Consider the following 17,862-nt stretch of genomic DNA (forward strand, 5'->3'; position numbering starts at 1 on the left):
GCTCATCACGGATGGAGTGACTGTGGCCGCACAAAGAAATACCACTCAGCAGCAAGAAGGAACAGATTACTAATACACACAATAACATGAATCCAACTCCAAAAGCGTTAGGCTGGGTGAGCGCTGTAAGCCGGATGAGGCCATTTATATGAAATTCTGGAAGAGGCAAACCGGCGAAAGAAAACAGATTGAAGATTTCGGGGGCCTGGGATGTGGGACGGTGAGGTGAAGAACGAGCACGAAGGGGCACAAGGGTGCTTTTTTTGAGTGACGGAAATGTTTTGGATCTTGATTCTGGTGGGGTTTCCACAGGTAAATACATTTGTCAAAAACTCATTGAACAAAACACATAAAAAGGAATCATCTGATTCTGCGTAAATAACACACTTCGATAAAGGTGTTTTTGTTTTTGTTTTAAAAAAAAAAGCAGCTCAGTCTAGCTTCCCCAAGTGGGTGGCACCATTTCGCCTGGAAACAAGCTGGAATGACAGGCATCCTGACCGACGTGTCCAGCACAAACTACTTAGGTGGCACAGAGGGCCCATTGTGACCAGACCGCAGAGTCTCTCTCCAGCCCGTCCTGCACCCTGGCCCTGAGCCCCGGCCAGCACAAACTATTTACCAATTCCCTCTGCGAGCAGTGCACTTTGACACCTTCCGTGTCTTTGACCTGCTCTTCTCTTTGCCGTCAATACTCACCCCCAACCTTTTTGCTGGGGAAGTTCCACGCATCCTTGAAAGCTGGACTCAAGCGTCTCTTCCCCACCTCCTCTGGGCTCTCCCTACAGCTCTGCAAGCCACACTGTATTGCATTATAGGCTGTTACCCTCCTGTCCTCCCTCCTCCCATCCTCCCACAGTCCGGAAACCCCTCGAAGCCAGGGGTGGTGCCGTATTTCGCTCTGATTCCTTCAAAGTACCTAGCACATTCCTTGAATGTCTGTTGGGCAAGATGGTAGGCCTAAGTTAGCTAAACAGAGAATCACAACCTTCCGAACCTTCTCCCCAACTTGCAGATGAGGACATGAGGCTCCCAGAGCTCAGGCGATGATGCTGAAGACCTCAGGGGCGGGATGTGGCATTGTTAAGTGGCAGGTGCAGAGGGAGGACGGTGAATGAAGCCCCGTCCCAGCCGTCAGTGAGTTCATGGAGGACAGAGGCTCACAAATAGTGGGAAACATAGGCCGAATGGAGACACGAGGGAATTCATTCATTCATTCATTCATTCATTCGAGTCGCCCTCCCTCTCCCTTACAGTCTGCAGCAGCATGCAGGAGTGGGCACAACAGGTGCTGTCTCCTCCCCTACCCCCACCCACCCCAGAGGGACCTAACCCACGGAACTGCAGCATAACCCTTCTTAAAGGCAGCCAGCTATGGACCTCAGGGATTAGTTTGGCTAAAGGATTCGTAGTTTTTTGTTGGGCTTATAGTCACAGCTGTGCTGTTTTCTTCTTTTTTTTAATGTTTTATTTATTTTTGAGAGAGAGAACACAAGCAGGGGAGGGTCAGAGAGAGAGGGACGGAGTATCTGAAGCAAGTTCCAGGCTCACAGCAACGAGCCCAATGCGGGGCTCGAACTCATGAACCGCAAGATCATGACCCCAGCTGAAGTCGGACCTCAATCGACTGAGCCACCCAGGCACCCCTGTTTTTTGCTTTTTTTTAATGGTAAGGTTTTTTTTAATCTTTATTTTTGAGAGAGAGTGAGAGAGACAGAGTGCAAGCAGGGGAGGAACAGAGAGAGAGGGAGACACAGAATACAAAGCAGGTTCCAGGCTCTGAGCTGTCGGCAAAGAGCCCGATGTGGGGCTCGAACCCACGAACTGCGAGTTCATGACCTGAGCCGAAGTCAGACGCTTAACCAACTGAGCCACCTAGGTGTCCCATCACAGCTATGTTTTGTACTTTATCATAAAAACTCTTTTGATTTTATTAACGGGGTTTGTGCTGGCACGGCTTGCGTTTTGGCTAGAATGTGAACCTTGCATAAATGTCATGGCTCTGTGGGTGCCTAGAACAGGGCTGGAATGTAGCAAATGTTCTGGTATTTGTTGTAAGTTCTGTCCCATCTCATTTTCTGAAACTGAATTTTGAGACAGTAGACTCTGCTGGTCAGATTTTTTTTAAAAAATCTTTTAATTTCCTATGTCTGTCTGCAATATGTTTGAAAATTGCTCACAGATAATTTCACTTGACTTGAAAACAAAGTATAACCTTTTGTTTGGAGCCAAATAAAGTTTTCTCTTCCTTTCCAATTTATTGGTAGAATGGATAAAATTGTGATACGTCATCTTACCTCATGGTACCACCCAGAACAATGCAGTTGAGAAACTGGTACCTGTGTTCTACTTTGTGCCTTTGTAAGAACTAAACCTAGTGTCAAATTATGATGAAACCAAATTATTGCTGCTTCTGGGAGCCTGGGTGGCTCAGTCGGAAAAGTGTGGCACTCTTGATCTTGGGGGCGTTGAGTTCAAGCCCCATGATGGGTGAAGAGATTACTTAAATGAAACTAAAAAAAAAAAAAAAAAAGAGGGGAGCCTGGGTGGTTCAGTCAGTTAAGCATCCAACTTAGGTTCAGCTCATGATCTCACAGTTCGTGAGTTTGAGCCCCGCATCAGGCTCTGTGTTGACAGCTCAGAGCCTGGAGCCTGCTTGGGAATTCTGTGTCTCCCTCTCTCTTTGCCCCTCCTCCACTTGCACTCTGTCTCTCTCTCTCTCAAAAATAAATAATAAAACATTAAAAAAAAAAAAGAGTATATATATATATGCATCATGATTCCGTTTACATAAACTTCAGAAAGAGGTGGGGAGCCTGGCAGGCTCAGTCAGTGGAGCGTGTGACTCAATCTCGGGGTGTGAGTTCAAGTCCCAGGCTGGGTGTAGAAATTACTTAAAAATAAAATCTTTTTTTTTTTTTTCTTAATGTTTATTTTTGACAGAGAGAGACAGAGCATGAGTGGGGGAGGGGCAGAGAGAGAGGGAGACACAGAATCCGAAGCAGGCTCCAGGCTCTGAGCGGTCAGCACAGACCCCGATGCAGGGCTCGAACTCACAAACCGCGAGATCATGACCTGAGCCGAAGTCGGATGCTCAACCGACTGAGCCACCCAGGCGCCCCCTACTATTATTAGTTTAAATGTTTATTCATTTTGAGAGAGAGTTTGTGCGTGTGTGCATGAGCAGGGGAGGGGCAGAGAGAGAGAGGGAGAGAGAGAATCCCAAGCAGGCACCACACTCTGCACAGAGCCCGACGTGGGGCTCGATCTCATGAACTGTGAGTTCGTGACCTGAGCCGAAATCAAGAGTCAGACGCTTAACCGCGTAACCCACCGAGCCACCCAGGCGCCCCTGTTTTTCTAAACTGCAGCGTGTGACATTAGTTTCAGGTGTGCAACGCAGTGATTGCACAAGTCTACGCCCTATGCTGTGCTCACAAGCGTAGCTACCGTCTGTCAGGTACGGCTACACCACTGACTACATTCCCTGTAGTCATTCCCTGTGCCCCTTCATCCCTGTGACTGACTCATTCCCTAACCGGAAGCCTGGACCTCACGCCCCTTCATCCCTTTTGCCCATCCCCCTGCCGCCCTCTGTCAACCACCGGTTTCTTCTCTGTATTTATGGGTCTGTGTCTGCGTTGATTGTTTGTCCATTTTTTTGTTTTTCAGATTCCACATATAAGTGAAATCATACGGTATTCGTCTTTCTCTGTCTGCCTTATTTCACTTAGCATAATACCCTCTGGGTTCATCCATGTTGTCACAAATGGCAAGACCTTTCTTCCTTCCTTCTTTCCTTCCTTCCTTCCTTCCTTCCTTCCTTCCTTCCTTCCTTCCTTCCTTCCTTTCTTTCTTTAGCTTATTTATTTTGGGGGCGCCTGGGTGGCTCAGTTGGTTAAGTGACTGACTTCGGCTCAGGTCATGATCTCGTGGTTCGTGAGTTCAAGCCCCACATCAGGCTCTGTGCTGTCAGTGCACAGCCTGCTCAGGATTCTTGCTCTCTCCTCTCTTTCTGCCCCTCCCCAGCTCGTGCTTTCTTGCTCTCAAAATAAATAAACTTAAAAAAAAAAAAAAAGGTTGTGTAAATAAATAAATAAATACATACATAAATAAAGTTTATTTATTTTTGAGAGAGGGGCAGAGAGACAGAGGAAGAGAGAGAATCTCCTTACCATCAGCTTAGAGCCCGATGTGGGGCTCAAACCCATGAACTGTGAGATCACAACCTGAGCCAAAACCAAGAGTCGGACACTTAACTGACTGAGCCACCCTGGTGCCCCAAGATCTCATTCTTTCTTAGGGCTGAGTAATATTACCTGTGTCTATTTTAATTGATTTCTTAGGATTTTGCCCCATGTGATTGTCTCAATTTGTTCTTACAAATTTGTTTAATAAACAAATACCTTTTAAAAGTGAACAACTACATGGGGCGCCTGGGTGGCGCAGTCGGTTAGGCGTCCAACTTCAGCCAGGTCACGATCTCGCAGTCCGTGAGTTCGAGCCTCGCGTCAGGCTCTGGGCTGATGGCTTGGAGCCTGGAGCCTGTTTCCGATTCTGTGTCTCCCTCTCTCTCTGCCCCTCCCCCGTTCATGCTCTGCCTCTCTCTGTCCCAAAAATAAATTAAAAAAAAAAAAAAAAAAAAAAGTGAACAACTACCTACCAAATACATGGAAACAAAATTTTCCCACAGTTTAATTCCAAGTTAGCACCTTCTGGTTTCTTGTTTTGTTTGCTTAGTAAACAATGTTCAGGTGTTAAATGTGACTAGGGTAAATGAGGTCCAGGGTCATTTTCAGATTCCAGACAACCCAAACCAGCCAATTCTGCAAACTAAAGAGCTATTACACTATTCCTTTTTTTTTTTTTAATGTTTATTGATTTTTTGAGTGCGAGAGAGAGAGAGAGAGAGAGAGAGAGAGAGAGAGAGAGAATGAGTGGGGGAGGGGCAGAGAGCGAGGAAGACACAGAATCTGAAGCAGGCTCCAGGATCTGAGCTGTCAGCACAGACCCCAGTGAGGGGCCCAAACCCACCGAGAGAGCATAACCTGAGCTGAAGTTGGACGCTTAACCCACTGAGCCACCCAGGAGCCCCATCCTTTTTTTTATTTTATTTTTTAACCATAAGAGACTCTTTACTTTTTTAATTAATTAATTTATTTTGAGAGAGAGAGAGACAGAGAGAGAGACAGAGAGAGAGAGAGAAGGAGAGAATCCCAAGCAAGCTCCCTACTGGCAGCGCAGAGCCCAATGCGGGGCTTGAATTCACAACCCTGAGATCATGACCTGAGCCAAAACCAAGAGTTGGATGCTTAACCGACTGGGCCCCCCAGGCGCCCCAAGAACTAGCGCTATTCCAATATCCGTAATGCTCATTTGTAAACTCCTTCCTCTCATATTTATTTATTTTTTCACTTTGTACTCTGAATATTTTATGATTAAAAATCAGGAGAGTTCTACCAATATCCAAATTTCCAGCTTCTCTGAATCAGAAAATCTGGTGACAATGGAACTATGTTCCTGACTGGGAACAACTGGCTTACTCATATTTATTTTATCAGGCATCTGTCATGTGACAGGCATTTGCCCTGTGCCAGGATCAGACATCAAGAAATGAATGAGATGAAAAAAAAAAAAAAAAAAAAAAAAAAAGAAATGAATGAGATGAGATCTCTGTTCTCAAGAAGTTAGAAACAAATAAATGAGAAGTACACAGATATCTATAATACAAGATAGAATGTGATAGGTAACCTACGAGATTTACACAGAGCTATAAAATAACAGAGAAGGAAGACATAACATCTCAATGGAGAGCCTCCCAATTATAAAATAAAATATTCTCATCATAGAAAAGTCAGACGATTAAAACATATAAAAGACTATTGGAAAACATTCAATCATAATACCTCCACACACCTTGGTATTTCTTTCTTATTTATTTTTTTTAAGTAGGCTTCATGCCCAGTGTGGAGCCCAACACGGGGCTTGAACTCATAACCCTGAGGTCAAGACCTGAGCTGAGATCAAGAGGTGGATGCCTAACCGACTGAGCCACCCATGCGTCCCTTTGGTATTTCTTCCAACCTTATTTTCTATGTGTACTCCTTTTTTTTTTTTTTTTTTTCAAGTAAGCTCTATGCCCAATGTGGGGTTTGAACTCAATGACCCTGAGATCAAGCACTGTATGCTCTACTGACTGAGCCAGCCAGATGCCCCTCTATTTATATCTTAATTAAAGTGACATACCATATTATAGCCTGCTTTTGGCTGCCCAAGATATAGTGTGAGCATTTTCTACACCATTGTTGCTTCAGAATCCCGATTTTTTGCATTTTATCACATAACATAGATGCAACATTATGGTATCTATTGCCCTATTGTTGAGCATTGAGACTGTAGTTACTTTTCTGCCATTATGAGTATGCTAAGTTAAATCTAACTTATTCACAAGTATTTTCTTCCCAGCTACAGAAAATTTCTTGAAGGAAGTGCCATTTGGAGCCTGCAAAAGTTGGTAGAAAGCGTGCAATATCATATTTATATATTTTATATTTTATACTTACAGACACTTATATTTTATGAAATTAAATAGTTTAAATATTTATATTTATATATTTTATATATTTGCATACTTTATATTTACATTTTATATTTATATGTATTCCTACCATGTTTATATATAAATAAAACATTTTATATATAAAATGAAGACATAATTATAATTTTTATAATATGTTATAACTTATAATACTTATGATATAAATTTTTACGTACATTTATATATAACGGAGTTTCAGGTGTAACTGGGTGGCTCAGTTGGTTAAGCATCCACCTCTTGATCTCATCTCAGGTTTTGATCTCAGGGTCGTGAGTTCAAGCCCCTCATAGGGATCCACACCCAGCATGGAGCCTACTTAAAAAAAAAAAAATTCTTTTTAATTTAAGCACACTTATATATTTAGCAAGGAACTTAATAGAACTACTTCAAATGGAAAAAAAAATCAGTATAGACATACAGATCATTGGAACAGAACAGAGTCCAGAAATACACCACCTATATATGACCAATTGATTTTTATTTTATTCTTATTTATTTTTTATTTTTTTTAAGTAGGCTCCACGCCCAATGCAGGGCTTGAACTCATGACCCTGAGCTCAATACCTGAGATCAAGAGTCAGATGCTCCACTGACTGAGCCATCTAGGTGCCCCACAAATAATTGATTTTTTTTTTAATAATTGATGTTTGGTAAAGACACCAAGGTAATCCAGTGGGGAAAGGTAGAATGTAAAATGAAGCACCCACTTTGGAAAAACAGTTTGTCGGTTTCTTATAAAATTTCTTACCATCAAGACCTAGCAATTGCACTTCTAGGTATTTACCCAAGAAAAATGAAAATGTTTGTACAAAAATAGTCATAGCAGCTTTTTTAAAATTTATTTATTTTGAGACAGGCTGAGAGTGCAAGCAGCGGTGGGGCAAAGAGAAAACTGAGAGAGAGAATCCCAAGCAGGCTCTATGCTGTCAGCCTGACTTGGGGCTCAATCTCACAAACCATGAGATCATAACCTGAGCTGAAACCAAGAGTCAGACGCTTAACTGACCGAGCCACCCAGGCGCCCCATCATAGCAGCTTTATATTCCCAAAGTGGAAACAATCCAAATGTTAATTAATGAGTCAAGGGATGAGCAAATTGTGGTGTACCTATTCAGTAAAATACTCAGCAAAAAATACAACAGAACAAAACACCAAAACCCGCTAATATGGACAATAAAATAGATGAATGTCAAAAACTGCTGAGTAAAAGAAAACAGACACGGAAAACTACGTGTTATGATACTCCATTTAAATAAAATTGTCAAGATTGACCGTTTAAAATTTTTAAATTTTTTTTTTTTTTTTTTGAGAGAGAGTACAAGTCAGGGAGGGGCAGAGAGAGAGAGAGACAGAGTACCTGAAGCATGTTCTGTGCTGACAGCAGAGAGCTCGACATGGGGCTCAGACTCACGAACTGTGGGATCCACAGTTGACCTGAGCCCAAGTTGGACAGTTAACCGACTGAGCCACCCAGGTGCCCCAAGACTGACAATTTTAATCTACGGTGATAGAAAGGATTCGTGAGCTGGGAGTAAGGGGTGAGGATTGGATGGGAAGGAGCGTAAGGGAGACTGCGAGTGCTACAAATGGGCTCTATTTTTATGACAACAGTTGTCATGTATTGATAAAAACTCAAAGAACTGAGAACTATACTCCTAAAATGGGGGTGTATTTAAGTTAATAAAAAAAAAGATCTATTTTAGGGGCAGCGGAGTGGCTCAGTTGGTTGAGTATCCGACACCTGATTTTGGCTCAGGTCATGATCCCAGGGTTGTAGGATTGAGCCTCAGGCTGAGATCTGCCAAGCGTGGATTCTGCTTGGGATTCTCTGTCGTTCTCTTTCTCTACCTCTCTCTCTCTCTCTTAAAAAAAAAAAAAAGTCCATTTTGTTCTCATCGCACATGTGCACACACACACACACACACACACACGAGGTAACTATGTGAGGTGATGGATGTGTTAACTAACCTTATTAAAACTGTTTCACTATATACATAAAATCATCAGGTTGTGTACCTTAAGCATACACAGTGTTATGTCAGTTATATCTCAATAAAGCTGGCAGAAAACATAAAAAATAAATACCTATGACCAAAAAAAAAAAAAAAATCCATTCCAGTGCCACACAAAAAGGTTACATAGGAAGCCCTAGTGGTTGGTCCCTCCTCCAACTGAAGCAAATGTTGAGCTGAAAGGAATGGCTGTAATCAACGATTTCAGAACTCTGGAGCCTGATCAAACCCTTGTAACAACCAGAAGAGTGCTTGAGGAGGGAGAGACTGCTGTTTCGTAACCAGTGTGCACAAAGCAGCTACTATTGCCCATTCCTCAGCCCCTGCCATGAAGGTGGGGACAGCAGCCTATGTTCCTGGACTGGCTGGACAGGTGCCAGGGAGGGCAGTGGGGATCTTGTCCTTCACTAATTTGGGATCATACACTTTGGTTAATCCGGTGGTTACCGGAGGGACTAGTGTAGAAGCTTAGCTTAGTTTTGGGCACCCCCCCCCACCTGCCCTTAGGCTACAGCAGCTTCCCTGGCAGTTATCTATTGAAAGATTTAAGGGAACAGCCTTTTGGGGGGGGGGGGGGAGGTGGACATCTTCCCAGGTTACTGGCTGACCGCAGAGACAATGGAAAAGAAATGTCAGTGAGCACATGCAATAAGGAATATACACCTTATAAGAAGTCTGGAAGGGGCTCCTGGGTAGCTCAGTCAGTTGAGAGACTGACACTTGATTTTGACTCAGGTCATGATCTCACTGCTCATGAGTTTGAGCCCCACATTGGGCTCTGTGCTGACAGCTCAGAGCCTGGAGCCTGCTTCACATTCTGTGTCTCCCTCTCTCTCTCTGTCCCTCCCCCACTTGTGCTCTCTCTCAAAAATAAATAGACATTAAAAATAAGTAAATAAACATTAAAAAAAATTAAAAACAAACAAAAGGAAAAAAGAGAGCACGAGAGAGGCACATCAAGACACGCACTTTTAACTACAGAGAACTGATGGTTACCAGAGGGGAGTGGGGGGGGGGGTGAAATCGGGGATGGGGATCAAAATGTGCACTTGTCATGGTGAGCACTAGGTGTTGGGTTGGAAGTATTGAATCGCTATATTGTACACCTGAAACTAATCTAACACTACATGCTAACTATACTGGAATTTAAATAAAAACTTTAAAAAAATTGGACCAAGGACCTGATTTCTCCAAAGATATACTCATGGTCACAGCTTCATTAGTCATGAGGGAAATGCAAACGCAAACTACCCACAATGGGACACCGCTTCACGCCAGGGAGGATGGCTATCATCAGACACGGGAGCGTGCGCACGCGCTCGCAGAATGGAAAATAACAAGTGTCAGCGAGGATGGGGGGAAACTGTAACAACAGTACCCTGCAGGTGGGAATGTAAAATGGTGCCGCCCCCCGGGGGAAAAGTTTGGTGCTGCCTCAGAACGTTTCACATGAAATTACCATAGGACCCAGCAATTCCTCTTGGAGGATTATATCCAAAAGAACTGAAAACAGAAACTCAAACAGATACTTGGGCATGAATGCTCACAGCAGCACTATTCACAATAGCCAAAAAGGTGGAAATAACAGCTGTGTGGATCGGCAAAATATGGTATATACATACAGTGAAGTATTAGCCATAAAAAGGAATTTTCTGTTGCGTGCTATACGACACTGAAAACTCACCAGATGAAATCAGCCAATCACAAAAGAACAAACATCGTAGGCGTCTCTTTTTAGGAGATATCTAGAATAGGCAGAAAGTAGGACAGAAGTTACCAGGCGCTGAAGGGAGAAGAAAATGGGGTATTAGGGCTGAATGGTAGCCCTAATTCTCTTTTTTTTAAGTTTTCTTTATTTTGAGAGAGAGACAGAGAGAGAGAGAGAGAGAGAGAGAGAGAGAACAAACGGGAGAGGACCAGGGTGAGAGGAAGAGAGAGGGAATCCCAAGCAGGCTCTGAACTGACAGCACGGAGCCCGATGTGGAGCTTGAACTCACGAATCCGAGCTGAAAGCAAGAGTCGGATGCTTAACCAACTGAGCCACCCAGGCGCCCCAATGGTAGAGTTTTTTGGATGATGACAAAGTTCTGGAAACAGATCATCCTGAAGGTACTGAATCCCGCTGAACCGCAAACTTACAAATGGTTCAAACGGAACATTTTATGTTATATATATTTCATTTACCGCAACGAAAACCAAACCCCTCTCAACTATTTGGGCCAACGATGCTGTCTGGCAAACAGGATTAGGACGAGGACTGGGCAGGCTAAGTCATACTAAGCAAGCTCAGGCCGGCTGAGCTACAAAACCAGAATACTGTTCACCTGGGCACCATTTCCAAAGACGGACAGACACGACAGACGGAGCGGACGGGGCTTTTGTTTCAAGCTGTTCAGGTCCCGTCCGCAAACGCGCAGGCATGGAATCCCTACCTGCACTGGGACGTCTGCACTCGCTGGCAGCTGCCCCAGAGATTGCACCAGCTTTCAGGAGTATCCTCCCCCGTCTCCCACCTCCTCACCCCTGCCAGTGCCCTGCCAACACTCCTGCGGCCACGCCCAGAACCCGAGAGCTCCCTGCCTCTGGTGAGGCCTGATCCGAGGGCGGTGGGAGCCTGCGGGAAGGGCAGAGCGCCCCCACCTGGAAAACCATGGCCCTGGGCTGCAGGGGAAACAAGATAGCGCGGGGTCCTGCCGCCAGCCTGGCTGGAAGGAGACCAGGACCCGACCCGGATGGAAAGCCTTAAAGGCATCCTGAAATAGAAAGCCCACACGGCTCAAGCAAACAAGTGAGATGTACAGAGATGGAAATGCAGAAATCTTGCTTGGACAGAACACGTGTGTACGTGTGCCTATATACATACATGCCTATATCGGCAGATCTATGTCTCTGTATCTATGTCTGTATAGATCTTGGTGTGGGGGAGGCTTTTCTCACTAGGGATTTTTAAAAAATGTTTTTAAAAACGTTTTCATTTATTGGGGGGGCAGAGAGAGAAGGGGACAGAGAATCCAAAGTAGGCTCTGTAGTGACAGCAGAGAGCCCGATGTGGGGATTGGACTCATGAACTGCAAGATGATGACCTGAGCTGAAGTCGGCTGCTTAACCGAATGACGGAGTCACCCAGGCGCCCTCACCGGGGATTTTTAACACCGAGCATGTGAAGGGAAGAAAATGGATACATTCGACGAGGTCAACAATGAAACTTGAGTATAACAACACAAAAAAAGTCATGGTCAAAAGACAGACCAGGCAAATATTTGTAACACACCTAAGGACAGAAATGCAAATTTCTTTCATTTTATAAAGCACTCACACAAAAGAACACGGGGGAGAAAGCAAAGGATCTAACTGAGCAAATGCAAACATGAATATTGTTTGCAGAAACGTAAATGCAAATGGCAAATACAAGTATGAAAAGACAACTCTACTTGTTGTCTTTCATAATCAATGTGCACAGAAGAGCTGTGGAAAAAAATGCTACTTTCCACTGGAACTGGGTGGGTGTGGAGGAAATTGACATGTTCACACCCTGTAAGTACAGTGGTGCAATTTTTCTGAAGGGCAAGTTGGCAACGTGTGTCAATATTTTAGATGCACAGGTTGTTGTGATCATTTTGCTGTTGAGATACAGAAGGCTAAGAGAGTCCTCTGAACTTCTGCTTTTTTTTTTTTTTTTAAACCATATTCATGTTATTCTGTTTTTAAAAATCGATCCTGGGGCGCCTGGGTGGCTCAGTCGGTTAAGGGTCCGACTTCAGCTCAGGTCACGATCTCGCGGTCCGTGAGTTCGAGCCCCACATCGGGCTCTGGGCTGATGGCTCAGAGCCTGGAGCCTGTTTCAGATTCTGTGTCTCCCTCTCTGTGTCTCCCTCCCCTGTTCATGCTCTGTCTCTCTCTGTCCCAAAAATAAATAAACGTTAAAAAAAAAAAAATTTAAAAATCGATCCATCCAGGGGCACCTGTGTGGCTGTCGGTTAAGCATCTGACTTTGGCTTGGGTCATGATCTCACAGTTCGTGGGTTCAAGCTTCACATCAGTCTCTGTGCTGACAGCTCAGAGCCTGGAGCCTGGAGGCTGCTTCGGATTCTGTGTCTCCCTTTCTCTCTGCCTCTCCCCCACTTGTGCTTGCTCTCTCTCTCTCTTTCTCTCTCTCTCCCCCCAAAATAAAAGAAACATTAAAAAAAATTTAAAAAAAAAGTCCATCCATCCATTCACTGCAAATGCAACCTCCTCCATGAAAAATGTCTTGCTTTATCTCCAACCTTCTGGTACCATCTCATGGCATGAACCTGAGTATACCTTGTATTTGATTCACTTATCATATCTAGCTGGATGAGATGGCTGTAGCCTACCAATAGTACTAGTTAAGAATTCGGGCTTGGATACGGGCCGATTTAGATCAGAGTCTAGATTTGGCCATCTATGTATTCTTGGCTAAGTACTTCAAGCTTTCTGAGCAAAGGGGGAGGTTCTGAGCACTCAGCACAGGGCTACGTGTGTGCGTGCGTGTGTGTGTGTGAGGTGGGGGGGAGAGGTCAGCGTGCAATGCAATAATTAAGCACAGTATGTGGCACTGAAGGAAAGGAACGGTCTTATCTGGACAACTGAGACAGTCTCACAAGATTTCCAGAATGGAATAGATACTCGGATTCTTTCCAGTTGCTTATGTGTCCCTTACCTTCCCCAATGATCTCAGGGCCAATCTGAGTTCATTTGGGATGGGACTGCACACTTTGCTGTAATAAATGAAGTGTGTCTAAGAGCCCAGGTACAACCCAGAGCCGGCCAGCCTGCTCCCCAGGTGCAGGGGAAGGAGAGGGTGACTCAACATGTTCCCACTGTTCGGAAGACTACTGGACGTACTTGACACAGCCATGGTGGCTAACTGCACATTTGAACAGCTTCATTTTCCCTGGTTTCTTTTTTCCTCTCTAATCCATTGTTCAAAAATTCCCTTTATTCTTAGCTGAAAACTTCCCCAAGCGCATGTACCTTAATTATTATAATAAACACAAGGTCTGAAAGGGGGTTAAAAAGGTGGTTATGGGGGCACCTGGGTGGCTCAGTCGGTTAAATGTCTGACTCTTGATTTTGGCTTAGCTTATGGTCTCATGGTTTGTGAGTTCAAGCCCAGAGTCAGGCTCTGTGCAGCACAAAGCCTGCTTGGATTCTCGCTTCCTCTTTCTCTGCCCCTCCCCTGCTATCTCTCTCTCTTTCTCAAGATAAATGAACATTTAAAAAATAAAATAAAATATGCTTTAAAAAAAAAAAAAAAGCATTTTTCACCAGAGAAAGAGGAAAGGCTTGTAAAATGCAAAGATAAAGACCCAAGAATTTGGACAAAGAGAAGAAGGAAGGAATGGGGATATTTGTTTTCAGTATGTAAACGAGATTCCTTTTCTTGGTGTTATCAAAGCAAGGCTATAGGTTATGCATTTGCTTTGGAAATAACTTTGCTGACACAACTTTACACTGAGGTTTCTGAGTCTTCTACAATAGTTTTGACAGATATATATTCTGAAAGGGTGTGCTGCTTTTTTTTTTTTTAATTTTTTTTCAACGTTTTTTATTTATTTTTGGGACAGAGAGAGACAGAGCATGAACGGGGGAGGGGCAGAGAAAGAGGGAGACACAGAATCGGAAACAGGCTCCAGGCTCTGAGCTGTCAGCCCAGAGCCTGACGCGGGGCTCGAACTCACGGACCGCGAGATCGTGACCTGGCTGAAGTCGGACGCTTAACCGACTGCGCCACCCAGGCGCGCCCCATGGGGTGTGCTGCTTTTGCATTACTAGTTATGTCATTAGTTATATCATCTCATCAGTCAGATATGGTAACGGGTCCACCTTAATTCAATGATAAGAGTTCGCCTCAGTAAATGTATTTTCTCAAATATTAGCCTATAAAGCATCTTTACAATGAGCAATATATTTCTTCAGTCAGAAAAGAAACATGGACGTGTTGTTCGCATTTAAAAATAATGTTTGGAACGCTAAATTATACCATGTAATATTTATAGAACACTCAACTTAGAGTTTCTAATGTATTTTCGTTTACATATCATCTGATTCCCCCAAATCCCTGAGGAAGGCAGAGAAAATATTACGGAGCTTTTACATTTTAAAAATTAAGTTACATGGGGCGCCTGGGTGGCTCAGTCGGTTAAGCGTCCGACTCTTGATTTTGGCCCTAGGTCATGATCTCCAGGTTAGTGAGTTCGAGCCCTGCATCCGGCTCTCTCTCTTCATCTCTCTCTGCCCCTCCCCTGCTTGTGCACGCAAGCTCTATCAAAATAAATAAAGTTTAAAAAAGTAAAAAATTGTTACACGACTACAGCAATGTGAACATAATGTTAAATAGAAAACCATATTCATCTAAATCCTGTAACCCCCCCCCATATCTTTATTTCAACAAGTTTAAAATTTTTTTTTTTTCCAACGTTTTTTATTTATTTTTGGGACAGAGAGAGACAGAGCATGAACGGGGGAGGGGCAGAGAGAGAGGGAGACACAGAATCGGAAACAGGCTCCAGGCTCCGAGCCATCAGCCCAGAGCCTGATGCGGGGCTCGAACTCACGGACCGCGAGATCGTGACCTGGCTGAAGTCGGACGCTTAACCGACTGTGCCACCCAGGCGCCCCTCAGCAAGTTTTACACAGATAGTAGGTTTATTGCATAGGGCAGGTGCTTGCACAAAAGACACAGCAAGAGCTGGAAGGTCGGTTTACATCACATCTACATTATTAATTGTTATGAATAAATTATAGCTTGGATCTAGTTTTTGTTTTTGTTTTCCACTTTTGAAAGAGTTCTGATAAAAGATCATTTGTCTAGCATTCTAAATATTCAAATTATCCAAACAGAAAACTGTCTAAAAACAGTGGTTTAGAATCAGTTAAAAAAGTATCTTTGTAGGGCGCCTGGGTGGCTCAGTTGGTTAAGCACCTGACTTTGGCTCAGGTTGTGATCTAGTGGTTCATGGGTTCAAGCCCCACATCAGGCTCTGAGCTGACAATCTACTTGGAACTCTCTCTTTCCCTCTCTCTCTGCCCCTACCCCACTTACATTCTCTCTCTCTGAAGTAAACAAACTGAAAAAAAAAAAAAAAGTATCCTTGTAATAACGAAGGATTTATCTTCTAACAGGGAGATACCCTCCAAAATCTAACGATGTCACTGTGGCCCAACCTGTGTGATTTGGATGGAGTTGTACAAATCCTAATTGAGAACACTGATATAAGAGATCACACTGGCACCTTACAAATGATATATATTTTATGGCCCATTCTCTCAATAAACAGTGTTATGCATACTGTAAAGAAAAACCAAGAAACCGGACCCAGAAGATATTGGGCCAGCATTGGGGCCGTTATGGGAAAAAAGGCCTCTGTTTAGTTTCAATCAAAAGCCTGGATGTATTCCTGAAACTAATGTAAATTGTGTCCACTGTATTTCAATAAAAATACGATAAAATAAAATATTAAAAAAAGAGACTGGGGAGCCTGGCTGGCTCGGTTGGTAGAGCACGGGACTTTTGATCTCAGGCTGTGGGTTTGAGCCCCAGGATGGGTGTAGATATTACTTGAAAATTAAAAATAGATCTTTAAACAAACAAACAAACAAACAAACAAAAGACTGGGTGTGTTGTGAAAAATGGGTATGTCAAGAGCACTTCAACTTTTGCTTAGAATGACCGTTTTGGACAATTGAAAATACATGACAGAGTCACAGAAAGATTAACTTATGCAGTTTGGATTCAAAAGAGTATCTTTAAAAAGAGCATTAAATGATCTCTCAACAACGGTAACCTTGACCAAGTGGCGTCAGCAGGGTTCTGTCGGCATGGGTGGTCAGGGTTTCCTATCCAGGGTGGGTCCATGTCAAATAGTCCCATGCTAATGGAGAAGGCAGACTTCTGATACCAAGCATCAAAAACCCCAGGAGAATGTGATTATTTTTTTACTTTTAAATGTTTATTTATTTTTAAGAAGGAGAGAGAGAGAGCAGTGGAAGGGCAGAGAGAGAGAGGGAGACACAGAAGCTGAAGCAGGCTCCAGCTGTCAGCACAGAGCCTGCTGCAGGGCTTGAACTCATGAACTGCGAGATCATGACCTGAGCTGATTGGCCCCTGAACCAACCGAGCCACCCAGGCGCCCCTGATCGTTTTTCTTAAAGACTGGTGAACACATTCAGACATTACCACTTGCTATTTAAAAGTAGTGGGGGCACCTGATGACTCTGTCGGTTAAGCGTCCGACTCTTGGTTTGGGCTCAGGTCATGCTCTCGTGCTTTTGTGACTTCAAGTCCCACATTGTGCTCTACGCAGGTGGCATGGAGCCTGCCTGGGATTCTCTCTCTCCCTCTCTCTCTCTGCCCCTTCCCCACTAGAGCTGTCTCTGTCTCTCTCAAAATAAATAAACCTAAAAAAAAAAAAAAAGCAGTCAACAAGGCTGTAAACCCAGTCTATATGAAAATGCATTTGTGCCTGGTGTAAGAGTTCACAGCTGGTCTAGATCCATCTCTTGACTGGCCAAGGCCCATTAGACTTGGCTTTTGTCTCTCAGGTATTCAGTAGAACGGAGTCATGCTATATGGATACTCGTCTGCACACACCAGGTTAAACGTTAAAAAGAGAAATATTTGAAAAAATCCAAAATAAATAACACGCAAGGTTCTGCCACCTGTTGGCTTCTGTGCCCTTTGGTCTTAAGTAAGCACGATCCAAGAGCTGCACATCAAGCTTAGCACGCACATCTTGCTATGCTGAGTGTGATTCTGAACACAGTGAGCTGAGTGCAACTTAACAAAGGATTCCACCCCTAAACACAAGTCGTGGTTTTGTTTTTTTTTTTCCCCATCTGTTGCACAACCCCCCAAACCAGCAATTTGATCCTATGGAAAAACAACTCAAGGTGCTGAGATGGTATTCAGTGGCTCATCACACCACGATCACAATGAACACAGCACCTGTCCCCGAGGAGAGGGACCGACTGGCCAACAAAAAGGAACAAGTGTAATGGGAACTGCCAAGGTGGTGAGCCAGGCCTTTGGAAAGACCATAAAAGTGTATCCGTGACTATAAGACAGAAATGTGAGGGGTACAGCCCCCAACAACAGTAGGCAGATTAAAAAAAAAAAAAAAGAAAAGAAAAAAGAGTTGGCCTCCACACACCCTTCAAACCACACGCCATTCCATATGCTGTTTGCTGTCCCAAAAGGGCCAGCTTTCTATCTAGAGGAAATTCAAAGCT

At 43.8% G+C, this 17,862-nt stretch overlaps 1 long non-coding RNA gene across 4 annotated transcripts in view; it reads right to left on the reverse strand.

Annotated features, from left to right (window-relative positions):
* LOC131500753 (uncharacterized) overlaps window positions 1-17,862 on the reverse strand; it is a 54,372-nt gene that overhangs the window by 34,435 nt on the left and 2,075 nt on the right. For 2 of the 4 annotated variants that reach the window (XR_009256443.1, XR_009256442.1), the window contains exon 2: window positions 6,775-6,910. The exons of 1 other annotated variant lie outside the window; for it this stretch is intronic. This is a non-coding gene — a long non-coding RNA (uncharacterized LOC131500753). Of the gene's footprint in view, window positions 1-6,774; window positions 6,914-17,862 lie in introns of all 4 variants that reach the window. One more of the 4 variants, XR_009256445.1, reaches the window with a different exon arrangement.

Source organism: Neofelis nebulosa, chromosome 18 (genome assembly GCF_028018385.1).
Source record: "Neofelis nebulosa isolate mNeoNeb1 chromosome 18, mNeoNeb1.pri, whole genome shotgun sequence".
Lineage (NCBI taxonomy): Eukaryota > Metazoa > Chordata > Mammalia > Carnivora > Felidae > Neofelis > Neofelis nebulosa.